This window comes from Panthera uncia, chromosome B1, assembly GCF_023721935.1.
Source record: "Panthera uncia isolate 11264 chromosome B1, Puncia_PCG_1.0, whole genome shotgun sequence".
NCBI lineage: Eukaryota > Metazoa > Chordata > Mammalia > Carnivora > Felidae > Panthera > Panthera uncia.
In genome coordinates this window covers 53,334,224-53,350,708 of record NC_064811.1, presented here as the reverse complement: position 1 = coordinate 53,350,708, position 16,485 = coordinate 53,334,224, and the positions used below count along the sequence as shown (strand labels likewise).

At 35.7% G+C, this 16,485-nt stretch overlaps 1 non-coding gene across 1 annotated transcript; it reads right to left on the bottom strand.

The window, feature by feature from the left end:
• Nucleotides 1–508: 508 nt before the first annotated feature.
• On the bottom strand, nt 509–618 carry LOC125924132 (U6 spliceosomal RNA). The gene has a single exon (XR_007458305.1). It is a non-coding gene; the product is annotated as a U6 spliceosomal RNA (small nuclear RNA).
• Between the last annotated feature and the right edge of the window lie 15,867 nt (nt 619–16,485).

The window sequence follows — 16,485 nt, the reverse complement described above, 5'->3', positions numbered from 1 at the left end:
AGCTTTAAAATGTAGGAAATAATTTTAATTTGGTAAATCTTAAAGTATATATTATTTTAACTTCCTTGCACTAGTAAGAAGAATAGTAGATAGAATCTGCCTTCCTTCTTTATATGCAGCTCAGGAAGGAAGATTTATTTCCATTTCCCCCTGTGTATGGTCAGCCAAACAGTCACTAAAGATCGCATCTATAGTGTACTAGTATACATAACAGAGGACCGCATATTGGACGAAACACAGACTTTCACTATGTGAACCTGCCCAGAGTGGACTCTTAAAGAAGAAAATATGCCTATAATTACATGCACAGCATCCTTGAGAAATTGGGGAAATTTGGGAATGTAGGTAACAGGCCTAGGGAAAAATCCTTCATCTGGCAAATCAACAAAAAGGAAAGTTTCCCTCAGGTTCTAGTAACTTAAAACATTTTTTTAAAAACAGATTTGCTGAGATATAATTTGCACAACATAAAATTTCCCCATTGTAAGTATACAGTTCAATGAGTTTTAAAAACTAGGAACACTTGATGAATTTGCATGTCATTCTTGTGCAAAGCCATGCTAATCTTCACTGAGTTGTTCCAATTTTTGTTCCAAGGTATTCTGCCAAGTGAAGAACTCTCAGAATTTAAATTTTTGGCAGAAAATTGCCATCTAATGTTCTTCAGAACACAGGGGACGGAAATGTTAGTATTTATTTTATGATGGACTCTGCATGTATCTTTAATATTTGTTTGGGAAGCATTTAAGAAAATATATCGATAGATAATGAGATCCGACTAAAGTGTACTGAATCTTCAAATTAGTTTTAGTATGTAGTTATAATCCATATTTTATAAGTAAAAGAAGACACTTCCTCAAGGTTAAGAAACTCAACTGAGGGAAAGGACTGGTACATTTTGGAGTTGGGATGTGATCTCACATATTCTGATTCACATCACATTGGGATAGAAGATTCTCTATCTGGTGGTGATCCATCAACTCTGACAATAGGTTCTAAGTTCTCTGCATGTGGCATTTCATATAGTCCTTATGAGAGCTCTATAAAGTAAATGCTATTATCTAGTGCATAGATGAGGCAGTTGAGATAGAGTTACCTTAGACATACAGTCAAGGTTATAAAAAAATAATGGGAGACACAGTTGGGGCCCTAATTTAGCTACTTGGGGCCTAGAGTAAACTATACTTACCTAACATGGTCTCCCTTAATATCCACTGACTATCCAGAGAGGAGACAAAAACTGGGGCCTCTTGTTAGTACTTGCCTTATGAAGTAGAAAGAAAGAATGGTAAGGGAGAATTTCCATGACTCTCTGGACAGGATTTTCTACATATCTCACAAACCACATTCTAATGGTGAATCTGTTTTATATAACGATATCGATTTCTAAACTTTCATATTTTCACATTTGAGGTCTTGATTTATGTTTACAGCCCAGTTTTTAAAACTTTTGAAACAATTTTCTAGTATGCTGATGGAGAATGGGAATGATAGAGAAGGAAATGTGCCCAACGTTGAGCTTCTGGATGGTTTTACCCGGGGCTCTCTCTGCCTGAGATTGCTCTGTCCCCAGATGTGACAAGGCTCATACACTTACATCATTCCATATCTTTTCAAAAGTCATCCTCTTGTACCTTCCTATTCATAGTAGGATTCCTCTATTCTCCTCCTTGAATTTGTTTTATTTTTCTCTCTTGTACTAATGACCACCTAACTTAAGTTCAGAGTGATACTTCCAACTCAAATTCTAGACTTCAGGGCTTTTGCTTAACTTCTTTTAAAAATGTGTCTGTATCTTTATCACTGAGAACAGTGGTCTTTAAGGGCATGGGAGATAATAGGGAATCTCATAATTGTTCATTTTTTTTCTATCTAATGCTGCACATACAATAGTCTTAGAGTAACAAAACTAATACTACCATCAACGATGGCTGAACTATTAGCATTGTTTTGCTTTTCTTTTCTGTCATTTCCCATTTTTTTATAGTTGTTCAATACCTATATTGTCTGAGAATATAGCTATTCCATACCATATTCTCTGCCCCTGTCCCTCATTTAGTCTTAGGCCACAGGTGACAATGCATTTGTCCCCTACTAGTCCTTACATTAGTATGCCTCTAGTCATTTTGCTTGTCTGAAGGTTGTTCTCCAGTAGATTCCATAGTAAGGACTCAAGGGAACAATATTCCTGGAATTATTGCACATTGGTAAGAATTTACCTAAACCCTTTGAACTTCGAAATCTGTTCTGTTGGAAAAAAAATAACTCTTGGCTCCCACTTCTCTTTTTCTTAAATATCTTAAATATGTTACTGCATTTTCTTTTCCAAATAAGTCATGTACTCTTTTCCCTTAATTTTGTACGTACCTAAAAGAGTTTTTTCCCCTCCCTCCTTTCCTTCCTTTCTTTTTAAAGTCACTTAATTTTACAGGAATATGTCTTTGTTGTTATGGCTCATTTTCTCAGTGATGCTATGTACACTTTCATTATGCAGTTTTACATGTTTTATTTTCGGAAACTGCTCTGCAATTACTGGATTTAGTATTTGTTCTGTTTTCTTACTTTTGGTTTCATCTCCTTTCTTCTCCTACTATCCATATGCTCAAAATTTTTTGCCTGTCTTCAATATTTTTAACTTTCTTTTGATTCTTTCTTTTCTTTTCCTTCATTACTTGCTGAGTTCTAAAGTTTTTCTCTCTCACTTTTTATTTTGCCTAGGCTATCATCTGTTGCATTTTTTTTTCCCTATTATGTGACTTCTCTTTTTTTCCTGCAATTTTGGAATCCTTTCTTTTCTTATTTCTAATTATATCCAAAGTTATGGAACATTGTTTCTGAGCTTTTCTAGTTCTGATTTATGTTGTTTTCGTTCATGTTTTGTAGCATTTTCTTGATGTTTCTTAGCTAGTTTTGAAATAGTAGGTTACAGTTTTGTTCTGTTTTGTGGGCATGTTTTTAGCAGGCTTTTATTGTCTGCTACTAGTACACGATTTTGCTTTTTTACTCTTTCTTATGATAAATTTCTGTGAGATATGACCTTGATACTTACATTGCTCATGTTTATATGAAATAATTTTTTCTAAGGCAGTGTTTAGGAAAGTTTATATAACTTTACAGAGATCCCTCTTCTGTTGTTTTTATGTTCTTTAAAAATATGGTAATGTGCTTTCTATGATTTGATCTGGACTCCCCTCCCTGCCTTTTCTTTGTTGTTTTCATTCTGTTCAGTTTTGATTCCCCTTCCAGCAATTTCTTTTCAGTGTGGGTTCCTGTCATGGAAAAGACAATTCTGGTGGGCCAGTTCTGAGAGTTAATGAGTGTTCTCTGATCCGCATTGTTCAGTCTTTCCTGAAAGGGGAGGGCTTACATTCACAAACTCCATGTAGTTTCAGCAGCTGTTCCCACATCGGTCCCTGCTTCCCAGTGAATATCTGTGGGCAATCTTAGCATCCGGTTCCCAGACTCCAAAGATACTGCTCTGTTGCTTTCTTCCTCTTCCTTCTTCAGAGATGCAGGTATCATGAAGTTTTAAGGGTTTAGGTGGTTTCCCTCTACCCCATGTGTTTTGGAGCTTATGGGGATAACTATTAGCCTGGTTTTATTTTAAATGCTGCCCTGATTTACCAGTTTTGCTATCAAAGTACTCTGTTTTTATATGGGGATTTGGTGGGATTAAAAGACTACATAGCCACTCCTGCCATTTTCCCAGAATCCTCCCTCCTATGTAGATTTTCAATACGTGCCTTTAATTGCCTGACAGCTATTGACTATCCTCAGTAAATTATTTTTTATATTTATAGAGTTACATAATATATACATATATGTTAATATATTAAAGCCAAAAATTACCGTCCCTTAACCTGAAACTGTTCGTGGTCTTTTATAGGTACTATTGTTCTATGAGACCCAGGTTCATCTTGAAATAATTTGATATGAATTTTACCTCAGAGTAAGCAGCAAATTCCTTTTTTTTTTTTTAATACTGATACAGCTTTCAGAGTCATAAGACTCCCTGGCAGAAACAATTTTGTGGGGAAAAAACTTTATCTTGACTGATTGAATGCTCAGGTTTCCCTTCAAAGGATCAAGTTTGAAGTGTTTTAAAGGACAGTTTTACTCAGATGATGGAAATACGAAAAAGAATAAAAAGGAGAGCATTGCACTTACTTGGAGGCAATTCTTAGAGGTAGGGTGTTTGTTGTAGGCTATAGGCGACTATTGGCCTATTCATGGTATTAGTGGCAGCCATTTCTAGACAAGGGAAGGCTTTCACAGATAACTCGTAGAGCACTGTGAAATGATCCAAATTGGAAGGCAAGGAAATGAAAACGTGTACTTGCTTGAAAGACCGTGTATACTCATAAAAATGAGCTGTTATGGTGGTCTTTCATCCCAATCCCTGCAGATAAAAAGCTATCTCCACATGATTTGCTAAAGCCCTCTTACCTCACTTTCACAGAGCAATGAATCATGATTCAAACAAGGTAGTGTTTTTTTTTTTTTTTGTCAAGTTGCTATGGTGAGATGACAAAAAAAAGAACTCTAAATGTTCGTGCAATTGGAATATTTCTTTTTTCCTGCCTTTTCTGATAAACTACCTATATGCATTTTTTCTTAAAAGGAAATGCTTAAGTGAATTCCTGCTCCTTTAAGAGATTGTCCCCCCTCCTCGGTGGCTAGGTTTTGCATACTATGGACAGATTTCCAATGTAAATCTGACTTTCTACTTCTTCCTTTTTTTTAAATAATAAGCAATAGAAAAAAATTCGTCATTATATTAATTATAAAAGCTTACAGGAATTTTGTCTCAGTCTGCTATGTGTCTTTATTTGCTAACACAAGCACAGTGAACAGAGAAATGCTCCTATGTGCCACCAAGTAAGTACTCCTCATCCTGAGTACTTAATTCATTGTTCCTCTAAATGAATTTGGATTCCGTTGGAAAGGGAAAACAGACTTTGAATTTTATTGATGTAGTTACTTATTTACGTAGTACTCTTTGAGATGCCTATGCAGATGTGGATGCAAGAAATAAGAAAAAGCCTGTTATTGATTTTTCTCTGCAATTCCATGCAGACATTTGGGGGCCAGGGAGGGATTTTCATTTTGTAGTACTATTAGGCACAAGTAACTGAGAATTTTATGTGAGAAATAAGAGATGTAGTGCACCTGGATTTTTCTCAGGCTGATGTTATTAATGAAAAATAAACTCACGGAAATAATAGTGTCAGGTATTTAACCTGATAGCAGATTGTTAGTATAATCCTGGATGCATTTTTTTTTTTTTGATACTCAAATTGAACATTCCTTAAGATTCAGCAGGTCTGGGATGAAACCATTTACTCTATAGGTTTAACAAAGAATTTGCCAAAGGTTAAAACCAACACAATATATTCATTTTTTCACCCATTCAGGAAACACTTATTGATCGTGTATATTTTAGGTTTATCACAAAATTCTTCAAGTTTTGTTTATGGAGATATTTATTTTTACCTAGAGTGTATTTTTTGTTTTGTTTTGTTTTGTTTTTGTTTTTTTGTGACTATTTGAGCTGATAGTTATGGTGCTTGGTTCTAGATCTGTATTCTGCAGTGAAATTTCAGTGTGATCTATCACCAGCTATTTAATCCATTTTCATCTTTATGGAAAAAGGGGAAAAACTGCTCTTACTAGCTGCTGTTTCTGGAAATGTGATTAGAGCAGATACAGGTTAGCCAGAGCTTAGGAAGCATGTCACATTACTCAGTGGATGGTGCTGAGGAGTGACAATTATTATTATTTTTTTCATGTTTATTTATTCTGAGACAGAGACAGAGCATGAGCTAGGGAGGGACAGAGAGAGAGGGAGACAGAGAATCGCAAGGAGCCTCCATGCCGCCAGTGCAGAGCCCAATGTGGGGCTCGGACTCACCAACCAGGAGATCATGATCTGTGCCGAAATCAAGAGTTGGATGCTTAACCAACTGAGCCACCCAGGTGCCCCAGAGGAGTGACAATTATGATGAGGATCAGTATCTTTTTTATTTTAGACAATGAAGTTGAGAAAGATCATTAGTCGGCTTTATGAGAAACAACCTGACTTTTTTGGATATGTACAAAAATTTACCTCAAAACAGGGGTTAGTTCATAGAAGCAAATGAAAACTGTGAAGTTTTGCTAGGGATCTGCAAGATAAGCATAAGAAGCCTCTCTCATGTGAACCGTAATGCCTGGCTCTAACCTTAGCTTTGCTCACAAAACCTGATGCTAGAGCTGAGTGAGCATCTGTCCTTTCATCCTGATTTCTTTTCCAAATTAGAGGAAATATTCCAAGGGAAAAGTGGGAGGGGCACACATATGATGGGTATACCTTATGGCTGGCCAGGAAAGAAAGAAATGATGACCACTTCTTCCTGCCAGTGGCATATTACAAGGGATCTGAAACAAAGTAATATCACAGGGAAGGTGTTGCTCGCTAGTTTGGTCAGAGAAAAGTTAGGGATTCTGCCAAAAATATGAATTCCTAGAGGAAAAACTATATTAATCCAGAAAGTTAATGATAGAATTGAAATTATCCTTTGATAGATGTCTGCCTTGCTTATATATTTGCAGTGAGGTAGTAAAGTGTGAGCAATATCCCATACTGGCCTTGTAAACCTGCGGGTGTTGTAATTAATTAAGATGATGTATTGAAACATTGGCAAAATGTAGTGTTTGCTAATACATGTGTGGCCCAATTTCAGCCAGGGTTATTGTTGTTGTTATCTCATCTTACAACATATGACTTTTTAGGACAGTCATCTTTTTAGAATTTACAAAAGAAATAAAAATCAGGCTATTATCTGGCTTTTGTTCCTGAGACACTAATGAGCAAGAGTCATTACTCATAACCGAATAATTAATTGGGTTTCCACTCTGTGCCAGACAGTGAGCTGGGCTCTGGGCTCACTTAGATAAGAAACAGTTCTTTCTCTCATGGCACTCACAGTGTGGGGAGAGACAGGTAAACAAATCATTGCCATATAAGTTGATAAATGCTATAATAAATGTATGAACAGATGCCATGAACATAGAGGAGGGAGTATTTAAGTGCCTCCAGCAGAAAGCAAGGGTTATCAGAGTAGCTGGTACATGCCTTGTAACAAGACTTCACAAAGGTGAAAAAGAAGGGACAGGAAAAACAACTTAAACGCATTAGCATCATCAGCAAAGATAGACAAAGTTTGAATAACTACAGAGTCAATTTGAGAAACGGTCTTTCTATGATGCCGAAGAGTTTGGAATTTTTTCCGAAGAAAATAAGAAGATATCCCAGTTTATAGATACAATCAACATGGTTTAATAAAATTTTAATGAATATTGATGGCTCATCTACTGTGTTCCAGGCTACCATGTAATTGTTATGTGCCACATAGTATATTAATGTTGGAGCCAAAGAATTAAACAGGTTTGACAGTTAGATGAGGAAGAAGAGAAAATGACTGGTAATAGAAAACTAAAAGAGTCTTAAGCACAAGACAGGTTATTCCCACAGATCAATGAATCAAACATCAGCAATGCCAGGGTCGATTTAGGAGCTTTTGCGCTGTTGTCAGGACTAAGGATCTTCCCATCTTTTATCTTTAGCTTATGCTTTTATTGTGAAAAAATGACTCTTAGAGCTGCAAGTATCATCCACTTATACAACCAGTCCACATGTAGCAAGGAACAAGAGAAAGGCTGAGAGTTTTATTCTTTTATTTGTAAGACACAACTTTCTGGGAGTCTTCTCTGTTTCATTTGTTTCATTGGAAACAACTTACTATACTGATATCAAAGTTTTCCTGCTAGGTTAGGGAAAGGGAATAATATTTATTTTCAGTCTTTATTATAGGCTATGAAATTTGCCAGTGAGGGAAAGGGGGTAGAAAATGGATGTTTAATTAGCAACCATTGGTGGTTGACTCTTCTTAGGTAAAATTAACATTTAAGGACTGAGAGGAAGAGGAGGTAATGTTGAAGTAGATGCACAAATAGGGAGAAAACCAGATGCCAGTGGTGGATTTGACAAATAGGAGGTCACTGCTGACTTTTACTCTGAAAATTTCAGTAGAGTTTACTATTAGGAGCCAAAACTCAGTGTGCTAATAAGCAGATGGCTGGTGAGGAAATAGATATAGAAGCTGCTTTCCTTAAAACCAAACCAAACCAAACCAAAACAAAACAAAATAAAACTTCTAGTAAAGAGGACAGAAGGAAGGAATCTGTATTGGAGGGAGAGTAAAGAAATGATTTTTAGTCAGCAGATGGGAGACAATTAATCATATTTACATGTTATGGGGAGGGGCACATTAAATACAAGAAGTGGGTGTGATGATTGATAGTTTAGAGTTCTAGACTTGATTATAATAGATGAATAGGGAAGAGGAATTATTGAATTCAGGAGAAAAAGGAGGCTAAAATATGGAGTTAGGCATAATTAGTGTATAGATGATCATTAAAATCTAGCCTAAGACTAGAGCAGAGATAAAGTCATAGATGAGTTTGGAAATTGATGGAGCAGAGGAGTTTCTCCATGATGACCTCTGTTTCTACTGAAAATTTGGAGATACTGTCTGATACTGAAACTGTCCGTGTGTGTAAGGGGAGAGGGTGTGATGGGTGGTAATGGTGGGCTAGAATAGTTTAAGCAGTGGGTATAAATTTGGAATAACCAAAGCATGAAATTAGAAATAGTTTTATTAGGGATCAGTGAAAGGACTGTTGGAATGTATCAGTAACAGGCTGTCATTAAAAACATACCTTTAAATAATGCAGACTTATATGAGTACATTTTCTTCATAGTGCTCAATAGCCAGTAAGCGCAAGTAGATAAAGCCATTACTTTGAATGAGCCAGTGTTAAACACTATCAGGGAATAGAGGATGTGAATATAATAGAGCAACCTAGAATATCATTAAAGAGAGATCAGGATGTTGAGTGTAAAATGAGAAAAATGAACCTACAAGGGATGTTATTAGACAGGAAAAGTAGGAGAGGTCCATACTTTTATATTGTGCCCATCTTCCTAACAAAACCCTATTTCTCCGGTACTTTGTAGTCCTATTTATCTGACCACACTTAATTAGCCCAGAGGTCAACACTTGGTGGTTTTCATTGGCCTGGGAATCAAGAGCAGATGTTGAGAAATAAGTTTTTTTCTTCCATGAATTAAAATTCAGAAACAGTCATTAAATCTGGGTTAGGCTGGCTTGAGGTAAAGTAATGCAAATAAAGGAGATTTAAAGTCAGATTCTGCTACTACTACATGGCAAAGCAGAGAACAGTGATGTCCAATAAGGAAAGAAACACACAGAGAGAGCAAAGATGAACAAATAAAGAAAATACTAGTTGGGACCCTGATGTCTCTGCAGTTTCTGATTCTAATACCTTTTGAAGTTTGGCTTTATTCATTCATACTAGTTATTTGACTCTGGGAGATATGCCTGCATTTTATATTAAATTTTCCTTTTATGCTTGAGCTAGTTTAAGTTGGCATTACTTAAATCCCAAGGGGTCTTATGAAGGACTAGATCAAAGGACTGGAGGTCTTCACTAGTCAAAGAAGAGATTTAGGGCTAATGGATATTCTAGGGAGGTAAAATAATAGGAAACTTTATGAGAGAGTTGTTAACAAGATGACATGAAATGAATTTTTTTTTCATTTTGATAGTTTTAGAAGTCTGTTAAGTAGCTATGGATGAGGACGATATATTAGGGCAGTAGAAGAATGTGCTGAAGAGGAGTAGAGGTTAAGAATTTAGGCAAAAGGACACAAGAAACTATCAAGCTAGATTTTGAAATTAGGAGTGGGAGTGAAAGAGTGTGACTGTTCACTGAATATGGAAGTGTGATCTCAAGGTTGGTAGATAATTTCAAGTATTGCAGAAAGGGTGAGCTAAGGTGACACTCATCTTAAAAGATGATTTCTGGAAGAAGAACAAAATCACAATGGTATAGAAAGAACAGTAGGGAAAAGAAAGAGTCTCCCTTGCATTCTATCTATGAGCTGCTTGGCCACCAGAGAGTAAATAATCTCCAATGAATAAATAATTTCCCACTCAGTGTATTTGAACATTACGGTTTACTGACAACAAATCCTAAGGGAATCTTATGAGATACAAAAAAACAAAGACAAAAACAAAAACAAAAACACAAAAAAGGAAATCCTCAAAGAGGGGAAGTCATAAGGAAAGATAACCAACTATTAATAATAACATGATGTTTAGCTATAGGATCACGTATAAAGAGTCTATATAGAATCATCTATATTTCGGTGAATACATTTATCTGTAGACTTTCTAGAATGAGAATATTAATGTTGGTTCTCAGAGTGTAAGCTCTGACGGAGTCCCACATGGATATCACATGCCAGGCAACATGGAAAGATCACTAAACATAAATTACATTATCCAAGAAGTAGGGAAAAGCATTTTAGGGCCACATAGTCAATACAACTATATTTACTTATCCAATTCTAGCAGTTGTCTAGTGGCGATGTCCTTTAAGTAAAGTGGTCAAGAAGAACAAGAGGACATGAGGAAAAGAAAATAGACTTTTCAAAATAGTGCTTTAGGCTTTAAATTTAGACTTAGATCTTTGAATATTTCTCACTTTCATAACACTTCTGATTTATTCTGCTTCATCTGCATTCCTCCATCCCCTCGTATATTTGCCTTTGGTTTAGACAACCTCGGCATCCTGTGCTCTATGCAATTAATAACATTCATTTTAAGTTTTGGGTTGTTTTGTGAATGTATACTTTGCTTTACTAATGGAGTTGTAAGATCCTCAAAAGTGGGGCATTTTACTTTCATATTCACAGTTTCTAAAACACTGTTTGAACATATAGGAGGTGTGCAGTGAATGGATATTGCCTAAAGAATTGACTGATGGAATTACTGAGTGCAAGGCAAAGATGTCCAAACAGAATCTACGAGGAGAGGATAAAGGAAAGGTTATAGTTGCTAATTATGTTTCTGTATCAGTTCTACTTCCATAAAGATTCATTAGTACATTCTCTGAGAATCCTCTGGAAAGGATTTTAACCAAATATGATGTTGCTAACACATCCTTGTCCTGAACCAAGGTGTAAAAAGCAATGAGTACATTTTGAGAACGGTAGCACAGATTTTTGTTTGTTTTTATTTATTTTTAATTTTTTTGTGGGAGAGGACTTTTTTTTTGATACATCCTCTGTCTCACATAAATGTTTGAGAGAGTAACTGTATTGTACCCTGTGACTTACGTTCATTATATTAATCGTTTAGAAACTATCACATCAAAATGAGCCCAAATAGAAGACAGGAAAAGCCATTTTTATTCTACATCTGCAACATTCTAGGAAGACTGTTAATAACTGATAATATGTATACATTACATTTAATTTCATAACATCCTTATAATAATTCTGTGAAATATTACTGTCAATACCTTTACTTTAAGGACAAAGAAAGGAAGGTTGCAGACGGCAGATGTTATTTGACTCTCCCGGGAACACACAAGTAAATGGTAAGATAGAAGTCTAATTCAGATATCCTGGTTTCAAAGGTGGATTATTTTGTTCTTTTGTCCTGTTGGAGAAAATTCTGTATTCTCCTCCAAAAAGTTTACAAAGTTCTTAGCTAGAAGCGGTGGTAATAGCAATAGTGGTAGTAAGAGAAACAGCTGCAGCAGCAACAACAGCAGTGTAACAGATATCTATTAAATGCTTGCTGTGTGCCAAGAATTGTTCTGCATGCTTGACATGCATAGCAGAGGAGGAACATGATAGGAAAGGAGGCAATGACATTCCAGGATCCTTGCTTAGTTTATCCACATGTGGGCTTCGTTTACCTACAACTCCTTTCTTACCTTTCACACATAAATTGACAGTTAGGACATATAGTCCTATGTATAATTTTCAAGCATTACTTTTTTAGCCTCTTAACTATCTTCCCACTCTTCATATATGTGGGAGAAAAAGCAACAGCACCTCTTTGTTCCGTATCTATTGCCTGTTTGAAAGCAGTTTTCCAGGGTCTGTTCTTAATAGTCAAGGGCACAGATTTCATTTTCATGCCCATTATGCATCAATAGCTTGAATCAGATATATTATGAGTCACGGCCGCCTTACATTTCCCAAGCTGCTGTGTTAATGTTCCTTTGCCTAAGACTGCTACGTGCTTATTAGTGTCCGATGGTAACTGGTTCCTACTGAGTCAATGCATCTCTAAAGAATTATCAAGGATGTTATATACTGAGTTAAAAATGAATGCTATTTTGGGCTGCAACAAAAGTCATAAAAAGACAATCATGTATAAATTTAAGAGCCTTGTAAAGTATACAAAATAGGAAAACTCAAAAGTACATGAAGAGGTACACATATTTACAGAAATCTTTCTCCTTTGCCTTTTCTGAAAGTGCTAGATTTCCTTCTGTTTTCTGCCTTGAAATTACTTCAAAACCAACATATACCAAATAAAACTATCTTTTCCCACTCTCCCTGCAATTTCAGTTAAACCTATTTTACCTACAAAATGTCTCCAAGAAGTCTACTGATTCCTGTATATAAGGGAGGCTAGCATGGGGAAAGACAGTAGGCTGTCTAGAGATATTAGAAGTAGTCTCTGGGTTTGAAGGAGAAAATTAACTCATGTGAAAGGTTTGAATAAATTTGACTGAAAAACAATCGGAAAAAGTTGAAATCATTGTGAGATGCACAATAAATGCTATGGGCAATATCTCCCATTTTGTATTTTGTTGGAGTAATGTACTATTTTTTCTACTGCTTTCTGTTCATTAAAATTTGCCAGTTTCCTGAATCTAAAAGGATATTTGAAAAATCATTTTTTATGTTTAAAGATTGATAATGTTTCACCTATATCCATTCTGAAACCATGGACAGATATAAAAGTAAATAGTAGTGATATGAGAAACATTTTGTATAGTAATTTAAAATTTCTTAATTTCAATTTAACATAATATTTAAAATACAGATACGACTGCAGATTTGAACTTATTTTTGTATGAATGTCCTGTGAAAATGTTTAGTACTTAATTCTTTATATTATTAATCTTTATTAATCTACTATCTAATCTTGTACAATTTCTTGCCTATGCTCACTACCCATAATATTGGAAGTTCCACAGTAATGTATTTCCTTGTTCCTTGGTTTGATTATTTCAAGCACAATGTATAATGAAGGAAAAGATATTTGGTATAAACATTAAGAAGGCATTGTATTCCCTGAAGGGAGTTAGAAATGAAAAAGTCTAAAGGATGCAAAACCAGACAGAGACCCCACTAAAAAGGAGAACTATAGACCAATTTCCCTGATGAATATGGACTCAAAAATCCTCAACAAGATATTAGCCAGCCAGATCCAGCAATATGTTAAAAAAAATTATTCACCACAACCAAGCGGAATTTATACCTGGGATGCAAGTTTGGTTCAATATACCCAAAACAATTAACGTGATTAATCACATCAATAAAAGAAAGGACAAGAACCATATGATCCTCTCAATAGATGCAGAGAAAGCATTTGACAAAATACAGCATCCTTTCTTGATAAAAACCCTCAAGAATGTAGGCATAGAAGGAGCATACCTCGAGATCATAAAAGCCATATACGAACGACCCAACACTAATATCATCCTCAATGGGGAAAAACTGAGAGCTTTCCCTCTAAGGTCAGGAACAAGACAGGGATGTCCACTCTCACCACTGTTATTCAATATAGTAATGGAAGTCTTAGCCTCTGCAATCAGACAACACAAAGAAATAAAAGGCATCCAAATTGGCCAGGAAGAGGTCAAACTTTCACTCTTCACAGATGACAAGATACTCAATATGGAAAACCCAAAAGATTCCACCAAAAAACTGCTAGAACTGATTCATGAATTCAGCAAAGTTGCAGGATATAAAATCAATGCACAGAAATCAGATGCATTCTTATACACCAACAATGAAGCAACAGAAAGAGAAATCAAGGAATTGATCCCATTTACAGTTGCACAAAAAAACATAAAATACCTAGGAATAAATCTAACCAAAGAGGTGAAAAATCTATACACTGAAAACTATAGAAAGCTTATGAAAGAAATTGAAGAAGACACACACACAAAATGGAAAAAGATCCCATGCTCCTGGATAAGAAGAACAAATATTGTTAAAATGTCGATACTACCCCAAGCAATCTACATATTCAGTGCAATCCCTATCAAAGTAACACCAGCATTCTTCACAGAGCTAGAATAAACAATCCTAAAATTTGTATGGAACCAGAAAAGACCCCGAATAGCCAAAGCAATCTTGAAAAAGAAAACCAAAGCAGGAGGCTTCACAATCCCAGACTTCAAGCTATACTACAAAGCTGTAATCATCAAGACAGTATGGTACTGGCACAAGAACAGACACTCAGATCAATGGAACAGAATAGAGAACCCAGAAATGAACCCAAAACGTATGACCAACTAATTTTTGACAAATTAGGGAAGAATAACCAATGGAATAAAGACAGTCTCTTCAGCAAGTGGTGCTGGGAAAACTGGACAGTGACATGCAGAGGAATGAACCTGCACCACTTTCTTACACCATACACAAAAATAAACTCAAACTGGATGAAAGACCTCCATGTAAGACAGGAAGCCATCCAAATCCTCGAGGAGAAAGTAAGCAAAAACTTCTTTAATCTTGCCCACAGCAACTTCTTCCTCAACACATCTCTGGAGGCAAGGGAAACAAAAGCAAAAATGAACTACTGGGACCTCCTCAAAATAAAAAGCTTCTGCACAGCAAAGGAAACAATCAGCAAAACTAAAAGGCAACTGACAGAATGGGAGAAGATTTTTGCAAATGACATACCAGATAAAGGGTTAGTATCCAAAATCTACAAAGAACTTCTCAAACTCAACACCCAAAAAACAAATAATCCAGTGAAGAAATGGGCAAAAGACATGAATAGACACTTCTCGAAAGAAGACATCCAGATGGCCAACCGACACATGAAAACATGCTCAACATCACTCATCATCAGGGAAATACAAATCAAAACCACAATGAGATACTACCTTATACCTGTCAGAATGGCTAACATTTACAACTCAGGCAGCAACAGATGTTGGCGAGGATGCGGAGAAAGAGGATCTCTTTTGCATTATTGGTGGGAATGCAAGCTGGTGTAGCCATTCTGGAAAACAGTATGGAGGTCCCTCAAAAAACTAAAAATAGAACTACCCTACTACCCAGTAATTGCACTACTAGACATTTATCCACGGGATACAGGTGTGCTGTTTCAAAGGGACACATGCACCCCCATGTTTATAGCAGCACTGTCAACAATGGTCAAAGTATGGAAAGAGCCCAATGTCCCTTGATGGATGAATGGATAAAGAAAATGTAGTATATTTACATAATGGAGTATTATTCGGCAATCAAAAAGAATGAAATCTTGCCATGTGCAACTACGTGGATGGAACTGGAGGGTATTATGCTAAGTGAAATTAGTCAGTCAGAGAAAGACACAAATCATATGATTTCCCTCATATGAGGACCTTAACAGACAAGACAGATGAACATAAGGGAAGGGTAACAAAAATCATATAAAAACAGGGAGGGGGACAAAACAAAAGAGACTCATAAATATGGAGAACAAACTGAGGGTTACTAGAGGGGTTGTGGAGGGGGGGTGGGCTAAATGGGTAAGGGGCACTAAGGAATCTACTGCTGAAATCATTGTTGCACTATATGCAATATAATTTGGATGTAAATTTAAAAAAAATAAAAAATAAAGTTAAAAAAAAGTCTAAAGGTAGGAGTGTTGATTATAAGCTTAAGTTGTATGGATCCTGAAATTACCTTTAAAAGATTAAGAGTATCTAAACTGATCTCATCTTAGAAAGTAAAAGTTATGTATATTCTATATATTTTCTCTACATAATAGGAATAATAGCATATGTACCATGCCAATACTTATGAAGCACTTTCCTATACATGATCGGATTTAATAGACAATTACTGACAAACATGACCTACTAATTGGTAGAAATATTCCTTCTAGATTAATCATGTCAAACTTCATCATAAGAAGAAAGGGTAATTGCTGCTTATGTCAAACACACACATTCTCCAAAATAATTGCTATTCTCTTATTGTTGATTTTTAAGGAATCAGTTATACCCAGTTATTATTCTTTGCCTCAATTTGCAGATGATGTTATAGACTTGTGGTATTCTTTCCTTTAGTATTGGCTTTGTAAAGTATACAGTAGATACAAGCAACATACAACTCATGGTAGCATCAGCCCTGCTAAAACTTTTGTGAACTTTCATGCAGTCTTTTTCCTCTTTCTCTATATTTATAAAATTGTGATAACAATGTTTATATAAATTCCATCTGTTTACTTTTGCTTTGTATTAAGATATTTTTCATAACAAGATACTTTTCATAGTAACTATAAGATCTGCATAATATTCTATTTAATAGATGTATAATTATTTATATAA